Genomic DNA, 24,768 nt, shown 5'->3' with positions numbered 1-24,768 from the left:
TTTCTCTATCTCCTATGTCTGCTGTGAGCTTCCGAAGACAAATAAAACCTTGTTTTATTCACCCTTATGTCCTCAGTGCCAGGCACAGTGCCTACCATAGACTAAGCACCAAGTTAATGAATGAGGTAAGGGAGGGGTGCCTGGGTGGCTCAGTCAGTTGAGCCTCTAACTTCAGCTCAGGTCATGATCTCGCAGTTCGTGAGTTCAAGCCCAAGCACTGTGTTCTGTGCTGAGAGCTCAGAGCCTGGAGCCTGCTTCAGATTCTATGTCTCCCTCTCTCTCTCTGCCCCTCCCTGGCTCACGCTCTGTCGCTCTCTTTCCCTCAAAAATAAACAGTAAAAATTTTTTTGAAGAAATGAATGAGGTGAGGGAGAGGATGGGGAGGAGATTCAAATAGCAGAAAAGTGCTGAGATGGTGCCGGCCTGCCAGCATGATGACAAGCACTCAGAATATTTGGAGATTTCATCCTCAAGTCCTTTAGATTGTAATCTCCAGAGAGCCCGGAGGCCAAACTCATACATGCTTCTCAGTAGCTGGAAGGCAGCTGGGAACAGGCCGTGAGGACACCATGATCATTGTGTCCGGCCTCCTGCCTCTTGCCCCCCTCAGAGGAGAAGATTCTTCCCATTCCTGCAAGCAGCCTGCTGGCTCAGCCGGTCCTCCCCACGAGCACACACACCGGGGTGAGGGCTCATCGGGCCTCCCCACACTCAGTCCCAGGCAGGAAAGGCTGCGAGTCCAAGGAGGAAATGTTCAGCTGCTCCTGCCTGGCACAGCTCTGCCCCCACCGCAAGACAGGGCTCCGCCCTGGCCCCAAAATTCATGGGTCAGATACTCTCAGGAGTGCTCTTTTCACACACCTCAACTCTCAAGGTGGGGTCCCACTGGCAGGTTCTCACAGCCCCCGCCCTCTTCTGCCTGGCAGCGGGTGAGGTAGGGACACAAGAGGGCCAGGGAGTGCCTGTGAATACAGAAAGGACCCCAGAGCGGCTCAGGTGGATTGGTGATTAGTACTGCATGTTGGGGCCTATGGTAGAACTTAGTTAAGCACCAGGGCTCTGGAGCTGGAATGTCCGATCTCAGCTTCTCCATCTGTTGTGTGTGACCTGGAACAAGTAACTAAACTCTTTAGACCTTAATGTCCTTACCTCTCAAATGGCCACAGTACAGGTTCCCTGCCATTATGGTGGCTCAGAGATTCAGTGACTGAGAACAAATCAAGGATCTAAAACTGTGCCTGGCACATGGCAGACACTCAGTGTTAGAAATAGTCTAGGGGCGTCTGGGTGCCTCACTCAGTTAAGTGTCTGACTCCTCATTTTGGCTCAGATCAGGGTCTTACGGTTCGTGAGATGGAGCCCCATGTCGGGCTCTAAGCTGACAGTGAGGAGCCTGCTTGGGATTCTCTCTTTCTCCCTCTTTCTCTGCCCCTCCCCTCATTTGTTTTTTTCTTGTAGTTTTTATTATGGAAATTTTCAAACATACAAAAATAGAAAGAATCATATAGCGAACTCCTATGTACTCATTACCCCACATCAGTGATTATCACCTCATGGCTCACTGAGTTTCATCTGCAGCCCTGCCCTACCCCTGGGTTCTTTTGAAGCAAATCTCAGATATTATATCATTTCTCTTTTTTTTAAATTTTTTAACACTTATTTATGTTTGAGAGACAGAGAAGGACGGGGAGAGGGGCAGAGAGAGAGGGAGACACAGAATCTGAAGCAGGCTCTAGGCTCTGAGCTGTCAGCACAGAGCCCTAATGAGGGGCTCAAACCCACAAATAGTGAGATCATGACCTGAGCTGAAGTCAGACACTTAACTAACTGAACCACCCAGGCACCTTACATCATTTCATCTGTAAATATTTCAGTACATATTTTTAGGATATAAGGACTTAAAAAAATAGTGCTACAGAATTAACAGCAATGTATTAATATCATCAAATATCTAATGGTTCAAATTCTCTAATGGTCTCATTTCTAAAGTAATTTCTTTAAATTGAGATCCAAATACAGTCTCTATTATGCACATGATCAACGTTGCTTAAGTCTTTTTAAAACTACTATTACCCCCTTTTCTCTTTTTCCCCAGCTAGCAATTTACTTGTTGAAGAAACCAGGTCATTTGTCTTGTAGAGTTTCGCACAGTCTGGAGTTTGGTTGCGTCTCTACATGTAGACGCTTGATGTAATTCAGGTTCGACATCTGGGAATATTACTCCCCAGGTGGTGGTGTGTTCTTCTATCAAGAGAGACACATTGTGTGGCTGTTGGTAATCAATGCTTGGATGTGTTATTTCTTTAGGGGCTGCAAAATAGTGATAGTCTGTAATTCCTCCTGCATCTGACGCAGAAACACCTTTACTCAGAGAAACCTCCCTCTCTCCTACTTGGTTAGCCCGAGTGAACTTTCATAAACCATACAGGAAAAGCATATCAGTGCTTGATTCTTTTCCCTTTATTTACAGTTTTCACAATCATAAGCTATTTTCTTCGCATCTCCAAAAGTGATTAATTTTAAATCATAAACTCCTGGATTTAAATATATTTGGAGTGTTTCAACCTATTGTCATTATAGTTAGTATATATTTTTAAATTACTTTCTGGCTTAAGTGTATTGAATGAGGGTAATAAAAATATGGGGCAACATGGAAAAGCCATGAGAACTCTGACTTGGGAGTCAAACAGCTCAGGGTGGAATCTTGGCTCTGCCATTTATAATCTTGGTGACCTTGGTCAGCTACTTTATTTCTCTTTCCTTCTGTTTCATCATGCCCCAAATTGAGAAGTGGTTAACAATAACTATTAAGTGCTTCCCATCTTCCAAGCATTGTGCTAAGTGCTTTAAAGACACGATGCCATTTCATCTTCATTTGAGCTCGAGGAGGTAGGAACTATCCTTATCATCCCCATTTCAGGGATGAGAAGGAAACCAAAGCAGAGTGGTTGAGCAGTGTGCCAAGGTTACACACCTAGAAAGTGGTGGATCAGGGATTGAACTTGGGGCGGTCTCCTCCAAAGCTCACTGTCATCTAGTGGTTATTGTGAAGATGTGAGATGATGATGGTGATCATTCATCATATACCTACCATATGCCAATACTTGGCCCACCTCCAAAGCCCACGCTCTTAGCTGGTACCCTATTTTCACAGTGCTAGCCTGTATTTGCACAATTAGCAAGAATAATCAGCAGTTGTAGAAGTAATCACCATGAGAGTGAGGGATGGGACAAGGAGCTAACTAGGAAAAAAAGCAGGCCCTGGCAAGTGGAAGAGCAGGGCAGGGCTCAGAGTTCAAGCAGAGTTGTCTCAACCCTTGGCCCTTCCCCTCTGAAATGGAGGACAGTCACATGGCGGAGGGGGCAAATCTATTGCAGCTGTGGTCTTTCCCTCCCTGGACCCCCCCCTCACCTGCTGAGACATAGCTCTCATCTCTAAGAGTGCAGCTCTTGGTGGTTCATTTCCTACTGTCATTTAGCTCTCATCCTAATTGCCTTGTTAATCAGTAAGGCCAGGAAAGTTCCCTCACTCTCCCAAAGACTTCCCTTGGGGTAGTCCTTGAGGACAGGCCAGGACCTCCCAGGGTGGTGGGGAGCACAGAGATCCTGGGTGCAGCTGGGACAAGAGAGCTATTGATAATCACACTAAAAATAGCCATATTGGCTATCATTTCCCGAGCACCTGCTGTGTGCCAGGCAGGGGTCAGGCTCTGTGTTGTCTCAGTGCATCCTCACAATGCCCCAAAGAGGTGGGTCTTGTTATTATCTCTATTTTGCAGATGAGCACAGACACCAAAAGGTTAAGGAACTTTGCCTGAGGTCACTCAGCCAGTAGGTGGCAGAGCCAGAAGTCTAACCCAGACCGCCTGGCTCCACATCAGGCATAGGGAGACAAGGAAGCAGGTGAGGCTGGAATTCTCCCAGTAGCAAAGGGAGGGGGGCATTCTCGGCAGGAAGAACGGTTTGTGCAAAGGCGTGTAGGCGTGGAAGGATATAGCCTGTTCAGGGTGGTGACTAACTCTGGCCAGGGTGAAGGGTGTGTGAGGAGGAGTGGCAGCACATGCAGCTGGGGTTTGGGAGGTGCTGCAGAGAAGAAGCCCTCAGCTTTCTGGACAATGCCCTGGGACTTAGCTCTTGGAGGGTTGGGGGGCCATGGGAGGCATGGCACAAGAGGGCTGAGGCACAATAATTTGGGTTTGTGTGATGATCTGTGGTTCACAAGGAGCTTCCAGATGTACATTATCAGACAAAAGCTTCATGTCCATCCTGGAAGTTAGCCCATTTCACAGATCAGCAAACAGACCCAAAATGGTTATGGTTTGTACTCAAGCCACAAAGCAATTAGCAGCTGGCCCCAATCCCAGTGCTCTAGCCACCCTAGGATGTTGCTCCTAAACTCAGTGCATAATGAAAGAAAGAGGGAGAGGCATCCTTCAGGTCCTGACTCCTCCAGCCCTGCTCCTGCTCAGCTTCGTTGGGGAGTGTAAGATGAAGATCAACTGGGTTGATGCCTAGGTCCCAGGCATGGCTGCTTACTAAGACTATGGCAGTAAGTAATAAGAACCAATTCCCTGAGTTCCAACTATGTGCTAGGTTAGCTGGGTTAGGAGAAAGCTAGATAGAGATCGGTACTCCCAGGGACTCTGATAACTAATATTCTGACCTGAGGATCCCCCACAAAGGGTAGGATGTGCCCCAAATCTGCCTGAAGAACTAGAAAGGGTCCCAGTGGGAGAGAATTGCCACAGTGCTGGCTGAGGCTCTGACTGTGCTATGACCTTGACCAAGGCAGGCCCTTCTGGGACCCTGCCTTACTGAGTGAGGGGACTGCACCAGAAAAGGAGCCTTTACATCAGAAGTCTTGGGGAGCAGCTCAAGCTGACTCAGAAGGTCCAAGGAAGGGACTCTGGTTGGGGTATTTTAATGAGCTCCATGGGAAACTCTGAAATAGAGACTAGATTATCAAAATCCCTTCCAAATCCAGTTCAATAATTTCAACATAACACACATTTATTGAGCAGCCGTGATGCCAGGCGCTTTTCCACAGGTTTGGGATACATTAGTGAACAAAACAACAGGATAAATAAATATAATTTCTGGAAAAGAGAAAAGTAGCACTAGGTAAGGATAAGGAGGAGTGCCAGTCTGGGGAGAAGTTACAACATTTGCAGCACAGGCAAGGCCCAACTTCACCGAGAAGGTGATTTGAAGGAGGCAAAGTTTGGCTGGGTGGAATCTGGGGGAAGGACATTCGGAAGACTCAACAGCTAGAGCAAAGGCCTTGACCTGGTAGCATGCATGGGAGGTAACGAACATGCCTGGACCAGAGGGCGAGAGTTGGGGCTGAATCATGGAAGGGGACAGCCATGGTTTGCTCCAACATGCTAAGACATATTCAGCACTGCCTGAGTATATTAATCCTGATCTTGACCCTGAACCTATCACTGCCCAGACCTCTCCCCCACTGAGCTTTAATTTTAGGGACCCATCCATCCCATAAATGCCACAACTGCTAAGCTGAAAACAATGGTATGCACCTACATATGCATTTGGTATTTTACCTCCTTAGAATCCTGAATGTCTTCAACCTCGCCTAGTCTTCTGTCCCACCCAGGTATCTGCCCTTCCTTTCCTGACTACTTCAAGGGGCCACAGGTCTGTGGCCTGGAGGTGTAGGGGAGCAGAGTGGCTGGAGAGCTGTGGCCAGTGTCATCCTCATTGTCCCAGGGAAGCAGTGGGTTAGGATATAGCATCTAGGAAAGAAAGGACCCCTGTGAGTAACTTTCCTTGGGTATACACATTTACTGAGAACCAACTCCTAGCTCCAGACAGAGACTCTCAAAGTGAATCAGACTGTCCCTGCCCTGTAGTGGCCCAGCCTGGGGAGGGTGGAAGGGGTGGGGCTGGGTAGGGGAGACAAACACACAGAAAACCCCAGTTCATGTACAACGAAATCCAGTGGCTGGCATTGTGAGAGGGAGAAGAGGTGGGTGACCCCCAAGTTTGCAGAGTTCACTTACCCATCATCTACCAATGGGGGGACTGTGCAAATCTGTTAACTTCTTCTCCCAGGGCTTGAAAAGCACTGAGCTCTATCCAAAATTTTATTTCATTTGTTTAGTTTTTAAATATGTATTTATTTTTAAGAGAGAGAGAGAGCAAGAGAGCAGGGGAGGGGCAGAGAGAAAGGGAGGATCCGAAGCAGACTCTGCACTGACAGGCTGACATCAGAGAGCCCAATGAGGGTCTTGAACTCACAGACCCTGAGATCACGACACCAGCCGAAGTCAGATGCTTAACTGACTGAGCCACCCAAGCTCCCTGAGTCTGTCCATGTTTTTAAACACACGCACTTCAGTTTCCTTGCATGTAAATGGAAGTAGTAATAATATTGTTGAATGAGGGCACCCCAGAGCCAGTCTCCACCCACTTCCAAGTTCACTCTCCTGTCCTTAGCCTCTGACCCTCCCCTCCGCAGCACCTGCATGTCCCCCCCACTGTGGTGTCCAGTGTGCCACCAGATGATATCTGATGAAAGGAGGATCATACCAGCTATTGATATGATCTTGACTGCAAAGGGCAGCACACAGCTGATGCAATGGTCATTAAAGTGTTCTACAAATATTAAGTTGTGATGGCCACAATGGACATCATTGTGACGGCAGATCAATGACTAGGGTAGCCAACTTTAGCAAAAAAAATCCAGGTCACCCAGTTAAATTGGAATATCAGATAAACAACCTTTTTTCTTCAGTCTAAGTATGTCCCACCGAATATTTGGGACAGAGGGGAAGCAGAATTCTATCTCTTGCCTTGTAGGGAGGGTTTTTGGCTGGGCCCGAGGGTGAAACTGACATAAGACAGATGAGTGGAAGAAAAGCACACGCATTTATGTAAGTTTTACAAGACGCAGGAACCCTCATAAAGAAGTGAAGACCTGAAGAAATGGTGAAACCACATGCTCTTGTACTGGGTTGAACAAAGAGAGGCAAATGTAGAAAAGTAACCAAACCAAAATATCAGAAGCTAAGGACTAACTAAGCTCAGTTGACTAACTTACTTTAGCGAGGTCTGTTTGTACGGAAGTCTCTTGGCTTCGACTCACCTTTAAAGAATGTTTCTTTTTTCCCTGGTACAGGGAAGGCATCTGTCACACAGGAGTTACTACCTCCTGTTTCCAGGAAGAAAAGGCAGATGAGGCTGCTCTTATTACATCTGCTGTTTTTCAAATGTCTTTAGCTCAAAGTAATCTTCATGTCAAAGAGCATTCTCTGGGAGTGGCATATTCTGCCACCCTTCAGAACGTATTTATACAAAAATGTTATTTGTTTATCTGAAATTCGAATGTAACTATGCATCCTGGCTTTTATCTGGAAACCTTATTGATGACAGTTTATTGGCTGGCAAGGGGTGACAGGGATGTGGGGCCAGGAACCGTCTCTGTGGAGGCAGTCTAGAAATGAATCAGATGTGAGGATGAGTGTTAAGACTCCCACTGCGGTTGGTTGCCGCATAATGATCTTACGCCATTATCCGCTAGTGAATCGCTCAAACTCAGGCCTGCTTGGGGCTCCCAGTCAGTCTCTCTTCCCTCCAGGTCTGGGCACCCTGTCCTCTGTCAACTACCTGGATGCTGCCCTGGGTGAGCTCCCTGGCTCACTGAGGATGTATGGAATGGTAACATTAATACACTTCTTGTGTGTTAACTGAGGGCCAGGCACCATGCTGGGTGTTCTAGGGATGTGAGCTCACAAAGCCATGTGACTGGTCTGGTTTGACACCAAAGCCCAGCTCTCTCTTCATTGCACCATGCTATGGCTTGGTCAAAGACTTGAGCATCCAGGCACCCGGGTGGCTCAGTTGGTTAAGCATCTGACTTTGGCTCAGGTCATGATCTCAGGGTTCATGGGTTTGAGCCCCATGTCAGGCTCTGTGCTGACAGTTCAGAGCCTGGAACATTCTTCAAATTCTGCCTTCCTCTCTCTTTCTGCCCCTCCTCTGCTTTCTCTCTCTGTCTCTCTCTCCAATATAAATAAACATTAAAAAAAAAAAAGACTTGAACATCCATGATGGTGAGGGAAGGAGCAGAAGTGAACATGGAGTACCCCTAAGTGGCCTCCCACTGTGTTCCAGGCACTGTGTTAAAATTAATTGAGTTGTCACAAAAATCTTGTGAAGTTCTGGGGTGCCTGGGTGGTTCAGTGGGTTAAGTGTCCCACTTCAACTCAGATCGTGATCTCACGGTTTGTGAGTTTGAGCCCCATATGGGGCTGTCTGCTGTCAGCACAGAGCCCGCTTCAGATCCTGTCTCTTTCTCTCTCTGCCCCTCCCCAGCTTGCACGCTCTCTCTCTCTGTCTCTCAAAAATAATAAACATTGAAAAAAACAGCTCGTGAAGTTCATACTCTAAGACACCCTGAAAGCTAAGTATCTTGCCCAAGTTCATGGAACTTAAATGGTGGACCAGGGATTTGAACCCAGGTCTGCCTCACTTAAATAATTTTGCTCTCCTTGGGGTGTGCCTTGTGGAATGACATGTGCATGCTCATGCACGGTCACTTCTAATCTTCAGAGTAGGGCTTTCCAGTCCTCTACAGGTCTTCCTCTTTGGGGATGGATTTACAACTTCAGAGATGGATGCCTGTCTCTTCCAAGTGGCATCCATCTTGACATATTAGGACCAAAAGAAACTGTATGGTAGGGAAAGGGCTGGGAATGCTACCGAAAGGTGTAAGCATTTCCACTTAAATCGATGGGGAAAAGAGAATATTCAAGAAATGGTGTTGAGATCCCTGGATTATTGTTGGGGTGGGGGTGTATAATAAAGATGGAGCCAAAACAAGTTCTACTTAGATCAAAGATTTAAGTGCAATAAATAAAACCATAGATGTTCCACAAGGAAGTATGGGTGAATTGAGGGGTGCCTGGGTGGCTCAGTCAATTAAGTCAATTAAGTCTGACTTCAGCTCAGGTCATGGTCTTCCAGTTTGTGAATTTGAGCTCCATGTCCGACTCTATGCCGGCAGCTCAGAGCCTGGAACCTGCATCAGATTCTGTATATCCCTCTCTCTCTGTCTCTGTCTTTCTCTCTCTCAAAAATAAATAAAACATTAAAAAAAAGAAAGTATGGGTGATTGATTTATAATTTGGGAGTGTGAAAGCTTTTCTAATCCAGATAGAATACCCAGGAGTCATAAAGGAAAATTTTATATATTTGACCACATAATAATTTTTTAACATTTCTATATGGAGGGACACCTGGGTGACTCAGTCAGTTGACCGTCCACCCCTTGATTTCAGCTAAGGTCATGATCCCAGGGTCCTGGGATCGAGCCCCATGTCAGGCTCTGCACTGAGTGTGGACTGCTTAAGATTCTCTTTCTCTGTGTCTCTCTCTCTGCCCCTCCCCTGTTCATGAGCACTCTCTCTCATAAACAAATAAACAAACAAATAAATAAATCAAACTTCTATATGGAAATCCACTGTAAAAAATGTTTTTTTAATAACTGAGAAAACATATGACAAAAGGATATTTCCTTAATTTACAAGGAAGTTCCAATGAACGAACGAAAGGAAGTCTAATCATCATCACAGCTAATACCTAATCATTTACTATTATTTAAGTACATGGATTATTTCATTTAAATCTCTCAGGGAATAACCCTATTATTATCTCCACTTCATCAATGAGAACCCGAAAGCAGTTTTAAAAGATAGTCAAAGCATGTTTCCCTACTATAAGTTCCTAGAAGCCAATGAAAAATAAACACAACCATTGCATAATGCATAACATACATCATATTTTCTCAAATTATATACAGAGAGGGATGAGCCTGAGTATTTTCTTCTATGTGGAGCTTTGGAAGCAATTTTTTATTTACCTTGAGTTTACCCATCATATGAACAATAGTTTGGAAGAAAATTATATATGATTAGATATGTTTGTTGAGTGAATTCACAAGTATACATACATTAAGTTTCTTTTTTTTATGTTTTTAATTTATTTTTTAGAGACAGAGAGAGACAGCATGGGCAGGATAGGATCAGAGAGAGAGGGAGACACAGAATCCGAAACAGGCTCCAGGCTCTGAGCTGTCAGCACAAAGCCCGACACGGGGCTCGAACCCACAAACCATGAGATCATGACCTGAGCCGAAGCTGACACTCAACTGACTGAGCCACCCAGGCACCCCAGTTTCACCTTTTTACTAATTCTTCTGCTGCTCTTTTTTTAAGTGGGACTAAACAGCTCAATTTTCCTAAAAATATAAAGAATAATGACTATGTATATTTGGTTCATCATTAAATTGTTTCTTCAGAAAAAAAAGGATAGTCAAAGAATATAGACAAGTAGTTTACAGTAAAAAGGTATATCAATAAATCAATAAGAGTGTAGGTATATTTACTTAATATAAATAAAGCCAATAAACATTCTGGAGGATGCTTGATGTCACTCATAATTGACAAAAAATACAAAATCAAACTAGAATTTAGGTGTCACTTTTGCTCTGCTTGGCAACGTTTGTCATCAAGCTCTGATGGTGTGGGGAGACATCCTCGTCCATAATTGTTCCTCTGCGTAGTCTGAGCTCTAGTTTGGTGTCAGTTCATGGCAGCCGAAAACCATACAGTTGAACCACATTAGCTTACCTGACCATATGCAAAAATGCGTTCGGCCCAGCTCCAGTTTAATGTTACACTCTTGACCTCTGTTGACATTTGGCAGAAGAAAGGACTGTGTAAAAAATCACTGCATTGTTTTTGTCCTGGAAAAACTACCCCTAAAGGCATTATCTACTCTGGTAATCTATATTACTGATGGAAGGAACCACCCACACAGCAAATTATGTTTATTATTTACCACCGGGAAAAAAATTATCTCTCCTGCAAACCTAATATGTTTTATAAGATAACGGTAACTATATGAGCCTTTCTGTTTCTCTCTGCCTCCCTGCCATATTTTGTGGCCCATCATACAGCAGTGTAACTAGGGTGGTTGACATCTGACTTCTTAACCTAATCTGACCTCATTTTAGCTCAGTTTTCCCCTCCCCCCTTCAATTAGTTTCTCTCCTTCTACTTGCTTTTCGATTTCTAATTCTGGTTTAACAAAATTGTTGTAAATATGTAATTAGTTGGAAGCTACCTCAAAATCTTTCAGAAGCAAGTGGGTTGTAAGTAATAGACAGTCAAATCCCCTCATTTCATAAGTGAGAAAACTCAAGTTCTCTGGAGATTAAATGATTTACTTCAATCCTCTGTTACTTAGCATTTTACCCCTGTGCCCAGGTGATTCTTTTTTTTTTTTTTTCAATGTTTATTTATTTTTGAGAGAAAGAGAGACAGCATAAATAAGGTAGGGTAGATAGAGAGGGAAGACACAGAATCCGAATCAGGCTCCTAGCTGTCAGCACAGAGCTGGAAGCAGGGCTCGAACTCACAAACTTCAAGATCATGGCCTAAGCCAAAGTCAAATGCTTAACTGACTGAGCCATCCAGGTACCCTGTGCCCAGGTGATTTGGACACTCTATTGTAAGCTCTTCAGAACTGTATTTATCTTTGAGACCCTGATGCCCAATTCTAAACCAGGTACATGGTAGGTGCTAAATAAATGAACTTCTTAGTTGAAAGCAACATGAGGGCTCTGAGGAAAGAGACCACTTTTGCACAGAACAAAGTCTGACAGGTAGCAGATGCCCATGAGAACCAAATTAGCAATGGGCATGGCCTCAGCCTGTGACCTCTCCCTGCCACACCCTAGGGCCTCCTCCATCACTCAGGCCTCCCTGGGCTGGGACCCAGAACAGTCAATCTGCCTCACACCCCAACTCTGCCTTTATCTCCACCCTTCTGCCTCAGTCCTTTTGCCTGGCCAATTAGCTCCCAGATCTTTTTGAGTTTCACCCTGGGTGGAGACTGGCATGTCTGACCTCCTAGTCTCCTACACCTAAGATGCCTCAGGGGTAGGAAATGGCATCAACTTTTGAACTTTGTGTAGCACCCAATAGTGGTAACTCATGATGAGGAGGAGGAGGAGGAGATGGAGGAAGAGGACCCAAAGTCATTGCTTTCTCTGTCCTTGTAACACTCAACTGATATGTTGAGCAGAAGGGACAGTAGAGGTTGACAGAGCCCCTCTTCTGCCGCTTCCTATCCTTCCTTCTGGGTTGGGAGGCAACAATATGAGACCTAGCAAGGAGGTCGAGCTGGGCCATGCAGAAGAGGTGACGGGGACAGGGCTTCTGGTACCATGCCATTCCCTACAGTGCCAGACCCTGAGCTGGTTTCCCATTGGGTGCCCCCCAACCAATATCCTCTACCCCTGGCTCCCCTCCTGGCTCTTTCCCTGAGCAGCCTCTGTGGAGATGTGTAAAAAAGGAACTAAGGCCTGGGCAAGGCCTTCTGACCCAGATTTCCTGGACTGATGGGCAATCCTTGTTGAGAAACCGTGTCCAGGAAAGCTTGGGTAGCCACGCCTGGCAAGCCACAGGGAACCGTGGGCCTGGCGCTCCCCTAGGCAGTCACAGCCTGAGACCTAGCCCCACTCGAGGATGATCCAGCTCAGGGGAGATGCTTGCCCTTCCTCCTCACTCTGGACTTCATCCTTGCAGCCCACGTGAGGGGACAGGAGGACCCCAGGTGCTCTCCCTGTCCTGCTCTCTTCATATACAGAGCGCTTGCCGTACACCGCATGTCCAAGAGGCTCCCTGTGGACAGATGGTGACTTTTCACATTGCTCAGGCAATTCCAAGGCCATGGAAAGTGTAGTGAGCACCATGAATCAAGATGAGGTGTGGATTCCTTCTTCTCTTCTTTGGTAGCAGAACGACCAGGTTTAGTGAAAAGTAGCTGATGTGGGGGATCTGAACATTCTGGAAACTCTTGCCAACTTTCATAAGAAATGATGACCCAGTGTGCAGTACCAGGCCCACTCTTAACTTTTGCAGGACCCAGGCAAGGTCCCCAGACCATGTCTCTTAATATTGAAAAGTTACCAGTCAAGCATTAAAGTGTTAAATAAAACATGTTCAATCAGCCTACCCTGATAATATACTTTCATAATGACAAAATTTGTAAACGTATAAAGCTGTGGTTATTATACAGCTGAAAATTGACAAAACATTGAAAGACTAAATTTAATTATTATTGTGCTCGTCTGGAGTGCTGTTGATGGACCAGCAGTGTTTAAGCAAGTAATAAGTGTACACATAATTATGCAGAATTCGTAAGTGGTGACACGTTCATTCAATAAAATTTATTTTTCTTACCTTTGTCCTAGGAAAATCACCAATTATATGGTTATAATCAAGATTTTCACATAATTTGTGTTCTATTGGCAGTCATGCCAAATTAGACAGCCTTTCCTGAGTCATTATAGCTCTTAGTGTTTTATTGACTTCAATTTGGAGACACTTCACTCCGCTGAGGCTGGAATTATGAGTATAATTCTCAGAGCAATACCTGCATTCAGAACTAAACAACAGATTGCATGCATCATGTACAAACAAAATAATGAGGTGTCATATGATACATTATCACTGTCAGAAAAAATTACAAAATGTTTTTATCTCCTTAGAACTGCTATGCCTTATATGGTGAAAATTTCTAAGCATAATATCTGGATCTATAGGATAGCAGTTCTTAAACATTTTCATGTCAGAACTTCTTTACACTCTTAAGGAATTATTGAGGACTCTAAAAAACTTTTGCTTATATAAATTATAGCTATCAGTATTTATCATTATGCACTAAGACTGGTAACAAAATTTTTTTAATTTTTATTTATTTTTCACACACACACACACACACACACACACACACACACACACACAGTATGAGTGGGGGAGGGGCAGAGAGAGAGGGAGACACAGAATCTAAACCTGACACAAGGCTCAAACTCATAAGCCATGAGATCATGACCTGAGCCGAAGTCAGACACTTAACCAACTGACCCCCCAGTTGCCCCTTAAAACTGATAATGTTTAAAACACAACACACAAGCACACATTCCCCCAATCATGAGAGTAGGGAGGACATACCATGCATGCATATGGATGTATACATGCAGGCAGCCTCCGGGAAACACCGTACACATGAGAGAAGTCACAGGAAAAGGACAAACAATGCCTTAGTATTATTATGAAAATGGTTTTGACCTCACAGACCCTCAGGAAGGACTCAGGAATCCTTAGGAATCCTTGGACCACACTCTGAACGGTGTAAAGAATTGGTGTCATGCTCCTCCAGGTGTTATGCCTAGACCTGTAAATATAACAGTTTTAAGAATTAGTCTTACAGGGGTGTCTGGGTGGCTCAGTTGGTTGAGCGTCTGACTTTTGGGTCCAGCTGGAGTCATGATTTTACAGTTCATGAGTTCAAGCCCCTCATCGTGATTCTCTCTTTCTCTCTCTCTACCACTCCCCCATTTGCGCTCTCTCTCCTTCTCTCAAAACAAATACGTAAAATAAACTTTAAAAAAATAAGAATTAGTCTTATAAAACACCTCCCAACTGCTACATGCAAGTTTTGTGAATATTGCACTGATTCATGAATACATGGAAAGCCACAAACAGGAACATGAAGAGAAGCAAGAAAATGGACATGTTTATGTGCTTTGTCTTGTATAATGCCTCTCAATCTTTCAGAATTTTTGTTTTCTCTTTTGCAGAAGGAGGATGATATCCATCTCTGCTTCCCACCTAGTTCTGTGCATCGCTTGGGGTCAGATCATGCCTTAGTCACTACCAGGTCCCCAGGACCCAGACAGTGCCTGGCCCAGAGTGGGGCCTCAGGAAACATTGTCAAAGTGGGCACACATCTCGTGGCTGGTGACAAAGACTGCCCTGATGTGCATTTTGGAGTCAGGCAGGTTAGTAGGTGCGAGGCCCAGCACTTTCAAACCTAGAAACCTGGGGAAGCTGCTAACTTCTCAAGACCTCAGTTTTGTCATCTATAAAAGGGAGTAATAATACTAGCAGTTCCCTTGTATGGTGGTGGACAGGAGCAGATGGGATAATCTATATAAAGCGCTTGGCACATGACACATAGAAATCGCCCTAACTATTTACTAGGTAGGCAATTTGATATGGGCGAGAGAGACTTGTTATAAATCAGCTCCTAGCTTGCCAAGGGCAGGCATGGTTTCGCAAGTACGAGTGAACTCCAGAACTGAGCTCTGTGCCTAACACATCGCAGGTGCCCACCAAACAGGTGCGTGAATGAACAAATGAATGAATAAAGGAATAGATGAATGTTCTTTTTAAAAACATTTTTTAAAGTTTATTTATTTATTTTGAGAGAGAGAGAGGCAAAGAGAGAGGGAGGGAGAGAATCCTAAGAAGGCCCCGCCCTGTCAGCATGGAGCCTGATGCAGGCTTGAACTCATGAACTGTGAGATCATACCTGAGTCAAAATCAAGAGTTGGATGCTTAATCGACTGAGCCACCCAGGTGCCCCATGTTCTTCCTTATGCTAAAGTGATATACCTTTTGCTCACTGACAGTATGGACCTGCCTAGCTTCTTTGGCTCCCAAATACTGAGAATCATGTTCTTGGCCTTGGTCCTTTGACCCTGGCTCTGCCCTATTGCAGAAAGTAAAAATCAAATTGCTTTCAAATTGTTACCTGACCTGCTGATATCTGGTTTCATTGGATTATCCCATAAATAACCAGAAAATTGGCAAAATAGGATATTTTCCTCTATTTTATCTAAATTAATGTTTATCTTTATTATTTTAGTTAACACATGTTCATCATAGAAAAATAATTTTTATTTTATTTTTTTCAGTAGTTTATTGTCAAATTGGTTTCCATACAACACCCAGTGCTCTTCCCAAGTGCCCTCCTCCATCACCACCACCTCTTTTCCCCCCTCCCCCTTCAACCTTCGGCTTCATTTTCAGTATTCAATAGTCTCTCAAGTTTTGCGTCCCTCTCTCTCCCCAACTCTCTTTCCCTCTTCCCCTCCCCCTGGTCCTCCATTAGGTTTCTCCTGTTCTCCTGGTAGACCTATGCGTGCAAACATATGGTATCTGTCCTTCTCTGCCTGACTTATTTCGCTTAGCATGACACCCTCGAGAAAAATAATTTTTAAACAAAACACAAGACAAAGAGTCGAACTAACTCCACAAAGCAGAGAACTATCAGTAACATTTTAGCCTATCTATCTCCATTCACATACAAAGATGGGAGTTATAAATCACCTCTCTTTTTTTCCTTTGGAAAATTGGGCTCTTGTTGTGAGTGCTTGTTTTACTTAATGTATATTGAATCTTGAGTATCTTTCCATGTGACATTCTCTCCTACACGTGCAGCGATCCTGTTGTTAGACACTGGTGCGGTTTCTGTTTTCTCTCCAGTGTAAACAATGCTGCCCTCCCCGTTCATTGTTTACAGTGTGTACACACTGTGAACATTTGCTGATTTACAGTAAGAACATACTTCCAGTGTTTAATGGGATGGTGACCATTATCGGAGCCTACTTCTTGCCCAGATTCTTGCATGACCTTCTAATCAAGGCCAGCCCGTATGGCAATTCTATACACTGGAGAAAACCCTTCCTGGCCCCTCCTTGTCCTGCATTGGTCTAAGCTGGCATTCAGGCCCCCCAAGGTCTGTGCCAACTGTCCCTGACACTGTCTACACTCATCCCATCTTTTCCCGGCCTTTTTGCTGGTATGTTCCCCGTCCCATGACATCCTCCAGGTGAGAATTTGGGAAGTGCTTTTTATTCTTTTAAAAAATATTTGTTTCCAAACTTACTATGATAAGCATGTTGGGGAAGGTCATCAAAAGATGTGACCACCAATTGACCCATGAACTGGACCCAGGTGATCAGAGGCTCTTTACCCCTTCTCCTGTCTTTGGAATGTGGGTTGCATTTGCCTTCCCCACTCCTAGTGGCTGCTCCAAGAACATAGCCTTGGGATGGTGATGTGGTGTTGAAAACACCTGCATGGTACACGTGACTAAACCCAGTTAGGGCCTCTTTATAAACTTTTAAGATTTGATGGGCAGGTGCGAGGATCCATTTGTCTTGCTGCCACCCAAGACAAGCCTTGTATGTAAGCTCTCTTTGCTTATTAAAACTGCCACCTCCTGGGAGCCTGGGTGACTCAGTCATTAAGCATCTGACTTCAGCTCAGGTCATGATCTCATGGTTCATAAGTTCGAGTCCCACATCTGGTGAGCTCCAGCCCTGCTTTGGGTGAGCACGAGCCCCCTTCAAAAAAAAACACAAGCCCCACTTCCGATGAGCCCCACTTCTCTCTCTCTTTCTGTGTCTGTCTGTCTGTCTGTCTCTCTCTCTCTAGCTCTCTCGCTCTCTGTCTCGCTCTCTGCCCCTCACTCTTGTGCCTCTCTTTCTCAAAAAAATTAAAAAACAAAGCTGCCACCTCCTGGGGCACCTGAGTGGCTCAGTCAGTTAAGTATCTCACTCTGAATTTCTTTTCAGGTCATGATCTCACAGTTTAGCCCCATGCTGGGTTCTGCACTGACCGCAAGGAGCCTGCTTGGATTCAATCTCCCTCTCTCTTCCCCTCCCTGCTCTTTCTCTCTCAAATTAAAGAAATAAGCATTAAAATAAAAAAAAAAAAAAAACCCTGCCACCTCCCAGCCTGGAGTGGCCTGCTTCCGGGTAGAGGGACCAATTTCAGGCTTCACCCAGGAAGCTCCCAGAAGAGTTGTGAACTGCCTTTGTCTATTGACATACAATTCACGTAACATAAAATTCACCCTTCTAAAGTGTACAGTCTAGTGATTTTTAGTATACTCACAAGGTTGTGCCACCATCACCCCCATCTAATTCCAGAACACTTTATCACTCCAGAAGGAAGCCCTGTACCCTGTAGCAGTCCCCTTCCCCCTCCCTCTCCCTGGTCCCTGGTGACCACTAATCTACTTCCTACCTGTGTGGATTTGCCTCCTCGGGATATTTCATACAAATGGAATCATGAAATAGGTGGTCTTTTGTGGCTGGCTTATTTCACTTAGCATAACAGCATCAAGGTTCATCCATGCTGTAGCATGTGTCAGAATTTCCTTCCTTTTTAAGGCTGACTAATATTTCATTGTATGGATATATGACTGTGTTTATCCATGCAGCTGTTGATGGACACTTGGATTGTTTCCACCTTTGGCTATTGTGCATAATGCCGCTGTGAATACTGGCATACAATGATCTCTTCAAGTCCCTGTTTTCCATTCTTTTGGGTACACAGTGGAATAGGAGTGGAATTGCTGGATCATATGGTAATTCTATATTTAACTCTTTGAGGAACCACCACACCATCTTCTACAGTGGCTGTGCCATTTTATATTTCCACAAGCAGTTTTCAAAGGTTTTAATTTCTTCCCACATTGCTAAAACTTGTTATTGTCTGGGTTTATTATTATTATTATTATTATTATTATTATAGTCATGGGTGTGAAGTGGTATCCCGTTTTAGTTTTGATTTGCATTTTCCTAATGACTAATGATGTTGAGCATCTTTTCAACAGTTTATTGGCCCTTTTCTATGTATTTATAAAGAAATACCTATTTTTCTTCTCTCTATATACAGATATTTTTAGAGAAATACTTATTCAAATCTTTTTGCTCACTTTTTCCTTTTTTAAATTTAAATTTTAGTTAGAGCATACAGTGCAATATTGGTTTCAGGAGTAGAATTTGGTGATTCATCACATTCATACAACACCCAGTGCTCATCGAAACAAGCGCCTCCTTAACGCTCATCTCCCAGCTGGCCCATCCTCCACCCATCCCCCTCCATCAACCCTCCGTTTGTTCTCTATCATTAAGAGTCTCTTGTGATTTGTTTCCCTCTTTTCTCTCCTCCCTCTTCCTATATGTTCATCTATTTTGTTTCTTAAATTCCACCTATGAGTGAAATCATATGGTATTTGCCTTTCTCTGATTGACTTATTTCACTTAGCATGATACACTCTAGCTCCATCCATCATTGCAAATGGCTGCTCATTTTAAATTGGGTTATTTGTCTTTTCATTTTTGAGTTGTAAATGTTCTTTACATATTTTGAATACTGGATTCTTAATCAGATATGGTTTCAAATACTGTCTTCCATTCCATCAGGTTTTTTTTTTCATTTCTTGATGGTGTTCTCTGAAGTACAAAAGTTTTAAATTTTGATGCTATCTGATTTTTTAAAAAGTTATTGCTTGTGCTTTAGGATTCATATCTAAGAAACCACTCACTCCAAGTCTAACAGGGCTAATTCATATATTTTCTTCTGACATTTTCATAGTCTCTTACACTAGGTCTTTAATCATTTTGATTTAATTTTATTCTAGGGCCCAAATCCATTCTTTTGCATGTTAGATAACCAGTTGTTCTGGCATCATTTGTTGAAAAGATTATTATTTCTTCATTGAATTGTCCTAACATCTTTGCTGAAAATCACTTACCCACAAGTAAATGGGTTTATTTCTGGACGACATGTCAAGTCTATTCCATTGATCTGTTACATGTATCTACACAATCTTGATACTTGATACAGATACTACAGCTTTGTAATAAGTTTAAGTCAGGAAGAGTGACTTGCCCAACTTTGTTCTTCTTCAGAATTGTTTTGGCCATTCTGAAGCATGAATTATTTCTACAGAAAGAAAAAAATTACTATTAAAAAAATCCTACATGTCTAACTCATTCCAACCCCAAAACCACCTCCTCCAGGGAACTTTTCCAGACTCTCCTTTCAGGATCTGCCTTCTTCTGGACATTTCATTAGTAGAGTACTTCTCTTATAGTGTCTTGTAGTCTGGTGAGCTTGTTGGGATCACCAATCTCATTGAAAGACAAGCTCATTGAGGGTAAGGACGTGTCTTATTTACTTGAGAATATGTCCCATGGCCCCTGGTATAGAGCCTAGGACTATGGTGGGGTTGAGTATATGCTGTTTGTGTAAATGAATGAGTGAATAAACAAATGAATGCTGTTGAGTCATATATATAGTTCATATTCTGATCAGAACTTGGGCAAACATCCTTTATGAAGGACTTAGGAAATGCATTCATTAAATTCACGGTTACACCTCTATTGACGAGTGTAGTCATGTCACATGAGGTTTCCATACTTTATTACAGTCATTATAATGCTTGTCAATAAGAGAAAAATGTGCCCAAATTACCGAAGGAATTATGTGTGAATTGCATACTCAGGCATTCCACAGCCAGGGCCTGGCTTCAATCAATACTGTAACAATGACAGGTCTTATCAAAGCATCAGAACTTGCTTAAACGAAAAGATTATTAGTCTTTGTATTAGCACTCCAAACAGGGCTCTTAATTAATCCACTAATGATTTTCTTTGTTTAGAGGGATTATCCTTGATCATTCCTAATATATGCTCCCAGAGCTATATGCATAAGCCTGTCCCTTAAATGGTCCTTTGGAAAGCTGGGGTTCCAATCCCTGCCCTTGGGGAATACACCGTTCAGGAGTGGGGCAGGCACACACACCACTCTTCTGAGTCAGGGGGACAAGTGGTGGCTCACAGTGGGCCCAGAGCAGGAGGGCAGGAGTAATTCTGGCTGGAAGGCAGGGAGGTGTCAGACCACATCAGACCTTTGAACTGAGCCTGGAAGTCTGCCTAGGATGCTGCCAGGTAGAGACAAGGACGGGAGGGTTTCAGGTGGAGTAGGCAGGGTATTCCGGGCAGATGGAGCAGCTAGAGCTCAGAGGCATGTTCGCAGACACACGCAGGCGCCCATACACACTCTTGCGCTCAAATGCATCCTTCTCCCAAGAACTGGGCAAGTCAGAAATTGTCTAAAAGATGTCATTATGTCCACCTGACTCAGCACACAGCTCAAATTCCCACCAGGCTCTGGATTCCGGCTGTCCTATCCTCAAGAGGGCTTTCTATGTCTACCATCCCCTGCCTTCCTTCCCATCTCTCTGTCACCAGCTGGACATTCTCTTTAGGGTCCTTACTCACTGCAGATTTTGGCACTAATCCCAGGAGGCCTGGCATGAACTGAGCCAGAGGAAACCAGTCCTGATGAAGCTTGGGTGTTGCAAGATTTGGACTTTTCCATCTGCGCCTGCTGGTCCTCTTGGCTGGTTGACCAAGCTGTGGGGGCAGGGAGAGCCTCTATAGCACTGTGGACTGCTGATGGGGGGGCGGTGGCTTTGTCCACTTTTCAAAGCATTGGTTAGAAACAGTCCCAATGTGCTTTCTTCCATCAATCAATGACAAGTATTTATTGATCACACACCTTTTTAAAAAAAATTTTTTTATGTTATTTACTTTTGAGAGACAGAGAGAGACAGCGCCAGCAGGGGAGGGTCAGAGAGAGAGGGAGACACAGAATCTGAAACAGGCGCCAGGCTCCGAGCTAGCTGCCAGCACAGAGTCACTAGCTAGCTGCCAGCACAGAGCCCGAAGCTGACGCCTGACCTGAGCTGAAGCCGAACGCTTAACCGACTGAGCCACCCAGGTGCCCCATCACACACCTTTTAAAGGTTTTAATTGGCATATTACAAACATATATTAAGATGCACATGTCATTAGTATACAGCCCGATGCATTTTCACCAACTGAACACACCTGTGTAACCAGAACTGGATCAAGACACTGAACATGACCAGCACCACCAATTCCCTCTCCAGCACCACCTACCCCAAGGATAACCACTGTCTCGGCTTATAACAGCGTAGATTAATTTTGTCTGATTTTGTACATATATATATAAAATCATTATGTTACACACACACACACACACACACACACACACACACACATATATATGATCACCAATCTAGTTACCATCTGTCACCATAACAACCAATGGGTTTTTTTCTGTCTCATAATAAGAACTTTTCAGATTTACTCCCTTAGCAAATTTCAAATACATAATTCAATAGTATTGAATATAGTCACCATGCTGTACATGAGACCCCATGACTTATCTATTTTACAACGGGAAGTTGGTACCTCTTGATCCCCTTTACCCACTTCACCCAACCCCCAAACCCCTCCTCACCTCAGCCAATCTGTTTTCTGCATCTTTGAGTTTTGTTTTGTTTTGTTTTGTTTCTTTTGTTTTTTAGATTGTACATATAAGTGAAATCATACAGTGTTTGTATTTTCCTGACTTGTTTTTACTAAGCACATTATCCTCAAGGTCCATCCTCAGTATGGACTTTCTTGGCACTTACTCTTTTTTTTATTGAGGTACAACATTATATTAGTTTCAGGCGTACAACATAATGCTTCAATATTTGCATACACTGTGAAATGATCACAATAATTCTAGTTACCAGCCACCACCATACCAAAATGCCAATTTGTTTCTTGTGGTGAGAACTTTTAAGACTTATTACTTTAGCAACTTTTAAATATGTGACACAGTATAATTGACTATGGGCACCAGGCTTGGACAAATAGATTAGTCAAAGACTCTGAAGAGGGTGCTTGAAAGACTGGCTCTCATAAGGAAGAGGGGCCCACAAATGTAAAATGGAGTAAATCATGTGCAATAAGGCGGCAGGGGGCGGGGGGAGGGGTCTCTGTGGTCCCTGGGAGGATGGAAAGGACAGGTGGCCTGGTGCACAGTGCTCTGGTCTAGGAGTCAGAAACTTGCATTCGAATTTGATGTTCCTTGCTGTACAACCTCAGAAAATCTCTTTCCCTCTCTGGACCTCAACTGCATCCTCTGCAGGACTGGAGTGAATAATAGTATATACCTTTTCACCACCAAAGACACCTTCTGTTATTTATTCCTACCCCGACCAGTGCCATGGACATCATGCTTTGAAAAATGTTGCTGACGAAGCATACCGCATGTAAGTAGTGATTAATTTGTTTCCTTGTTTTCTGCTAATGTACAATGTATGGAGCAAACTCAGACCTGTACCAGATAGCATCCAGTGCCACACCAGGTTGATACAATTCCAGGAAAAAGCAGAGGCCCTTTAAGGCTGAGTTACTTGACCGCAGTTTCGTTTCAGGGAAATGTTAAAAACCTGGTGCACCTGAAGAATTGTAGTGAGTAGCTGGAGAACCCCCATCCCAGCCTTGGGGCAGCCCTGGGCCCGGGAACTACCAATGAGACAAGCAACCACTAACTTTCCTTCCAGCTCTTACAAGCCAAAGGACTTGGGGTTGGCCAGCTCCCATTGGAATTGATTGCAGAGTTGTGAAGTGGGGACCCCCTCCCCTGAGGAGGGCCTCCTCCTCAACCACCAGCCCCACTCTGTGCCCACATCCAGTCCTCAGAGGCCCAGGGCACATGTTGCTCCAGGGGACGAGTTGGAAGGGGCCGATGGAACTTGAATCCCTGGAGCACGGTGATAATAGTCCTCCAGCTCCAGGCAGTCCCCGCCAGCTTGGGGAAAGAATTCCAGCTTTCTTTTCCGGAACAGGACTTGCCACCTCCTTCAGAGACTGCCTCCTCCAGTCCCAGCTTCCCAGAGCTCAGGCTCCAGAGCCTCACTCCACTTTGTACACCCCCAAGAGCTCTCTGCTTTCCAGTCCTGTCCCCATTTCTGTCCATAACTCAAGGATGGGATGAAGCCTGCTTGATGACAGGAACTGTGCTTGCTGGTGGAGTTTAGAGCCACACCCACAGAATCTGTCCAGAGCTGGGGGCAGAGAGAGTTGGGAGGAGTAAGATTTGGTCAAAGAGAGCTTCTTGGCAAAGATACGCCAAGAATGAGGTGTTGTGGGGTGTCACTGTGACTTGGACAGTCTCCAAGCAGTATTCTGGGCAGTGTGAAGGGACGCAGAACACCCACGGAGTCACCCCTAGAGGAATGAAGTAACCAGAAATTCTCTAGGGGTCCAGCATATCTTGGTTTGAGCCCCAGGGATGGTTATTATCACCTTGATGATGGCCCAGAACTGAGCCATGGATAGCAGTGCCTGGGGGGCCGGGGGTGTGAAAGGTCAGCAGCACCTAAGAAGCTTTCTCAAAGTGTTTGTGCTACCCCTCCCGGTTCTCACCCCGACATAATTCAGAACACCGGAGAGGTTGACATTTGTACTGTTAAGGCCCTCCAGGTAATTTTGATCCATCCCTGACACTTTGTCTTTCTCCCCCAGAACAACTGTCCAGGAAGGTCATTGGAGAAGGAACAGGATACTGGCCCTCTGAACTAATTAGACCGCCAGCAGCCAGCCCAGTCCAATTCAACCAACACGCCCACTGATTCAAAACATTTCTTATGGAGCTCCTACACTGGGCGTGGCCGTAGGCCCTGCGTTAGAGACCCAAGACCCAGCTCTTGCACCATCCGTGGCAGGGAAGACAGGCCAGAGCAGGGACATTACGGTGTCATGACAGTTCTGTGATAAGGAAAGCCCAGAATACTCTAGAAACACCTAGAAGGGGCAGTCTTGGATGATTACGAAAAGCTCCTTGGAGGAAGGAAAGGGCCAGGAGCCAGCTGTGGGATGGGGTGGGGGGTGGGGTGGGGATGGGAAGGCCTTTCTGGTGGGAGCTACCACGCGTAGCCTGGAGGTGAGAACAGAGACTATTCAGGGAAGTACAGGTCCCTGTACTTCTGGGGAGAGAGGATTCTGGGGAGACGAGGGTGGAGTTTATCCTGTGGAGGGAGGGGAGTACAGGCTGGGAAGCGTTCAGAGAGAGACTGTGGGGCCAGAGTTGTGCTGGGGAATAGATGGGCCTGGAAAGAGAGGTCTCGGGTCAGGGGGTGGATCCACTGGCTGTTCAGGGGATCAGAGCAAAAGATGCTGAAGGCCTGAATGAAGAGAGTATCCATGGGGCCAGAGAAGAGGGGCTGGATTCC

The 24,768-nt window shown here is 44.7% G+C and overlaps 1 long non-coding RNA gene across 1 annotated transcript in view; it reads left to right on the top strand.

Annotated features, from left to right (window-relative positions):
* LOC115304376 overlaps positions 1-24,405 on the top strand; it is a 40,307-nt gene extending 15,902 nt beyond the window's left edge. Inside the window, exons 2-3 of the long non-coding RNA XR_003914408.1 lie at positions 22,754-22,803; positions 24,062-24,405. This is a non-coding gene — a long non-coding RNA (uncharacterized LOC115304376). The remainder of the gene's footprint in view (positions 1-22,753; positions 22,804-24,061) is intronic.
* The last annotated feature ends 363 nt before the right edge of the window (positions 24,406-24,768 follow it).

This window comes from Suricata suricatta, chromosome 10 (assembly GCF_006229205.1).
Source record: "Suricata suricatta isolate VVHF042 chromosome 10, meerkat_22Aug2017_6uvM2_HiC, whole genome shotgun sequence".
Lineage (NCBI taxonomy): Eukaryota > Metazoa > Chordata > Mammalia > Carnivora > Herpestidae > Suricata > Suricata suricatta.
The sequence above is the reverse complement of the archived record's forward strand: the minus strand, read 5'-3'. Positions and strand labels throughout refer to the sequence as shown.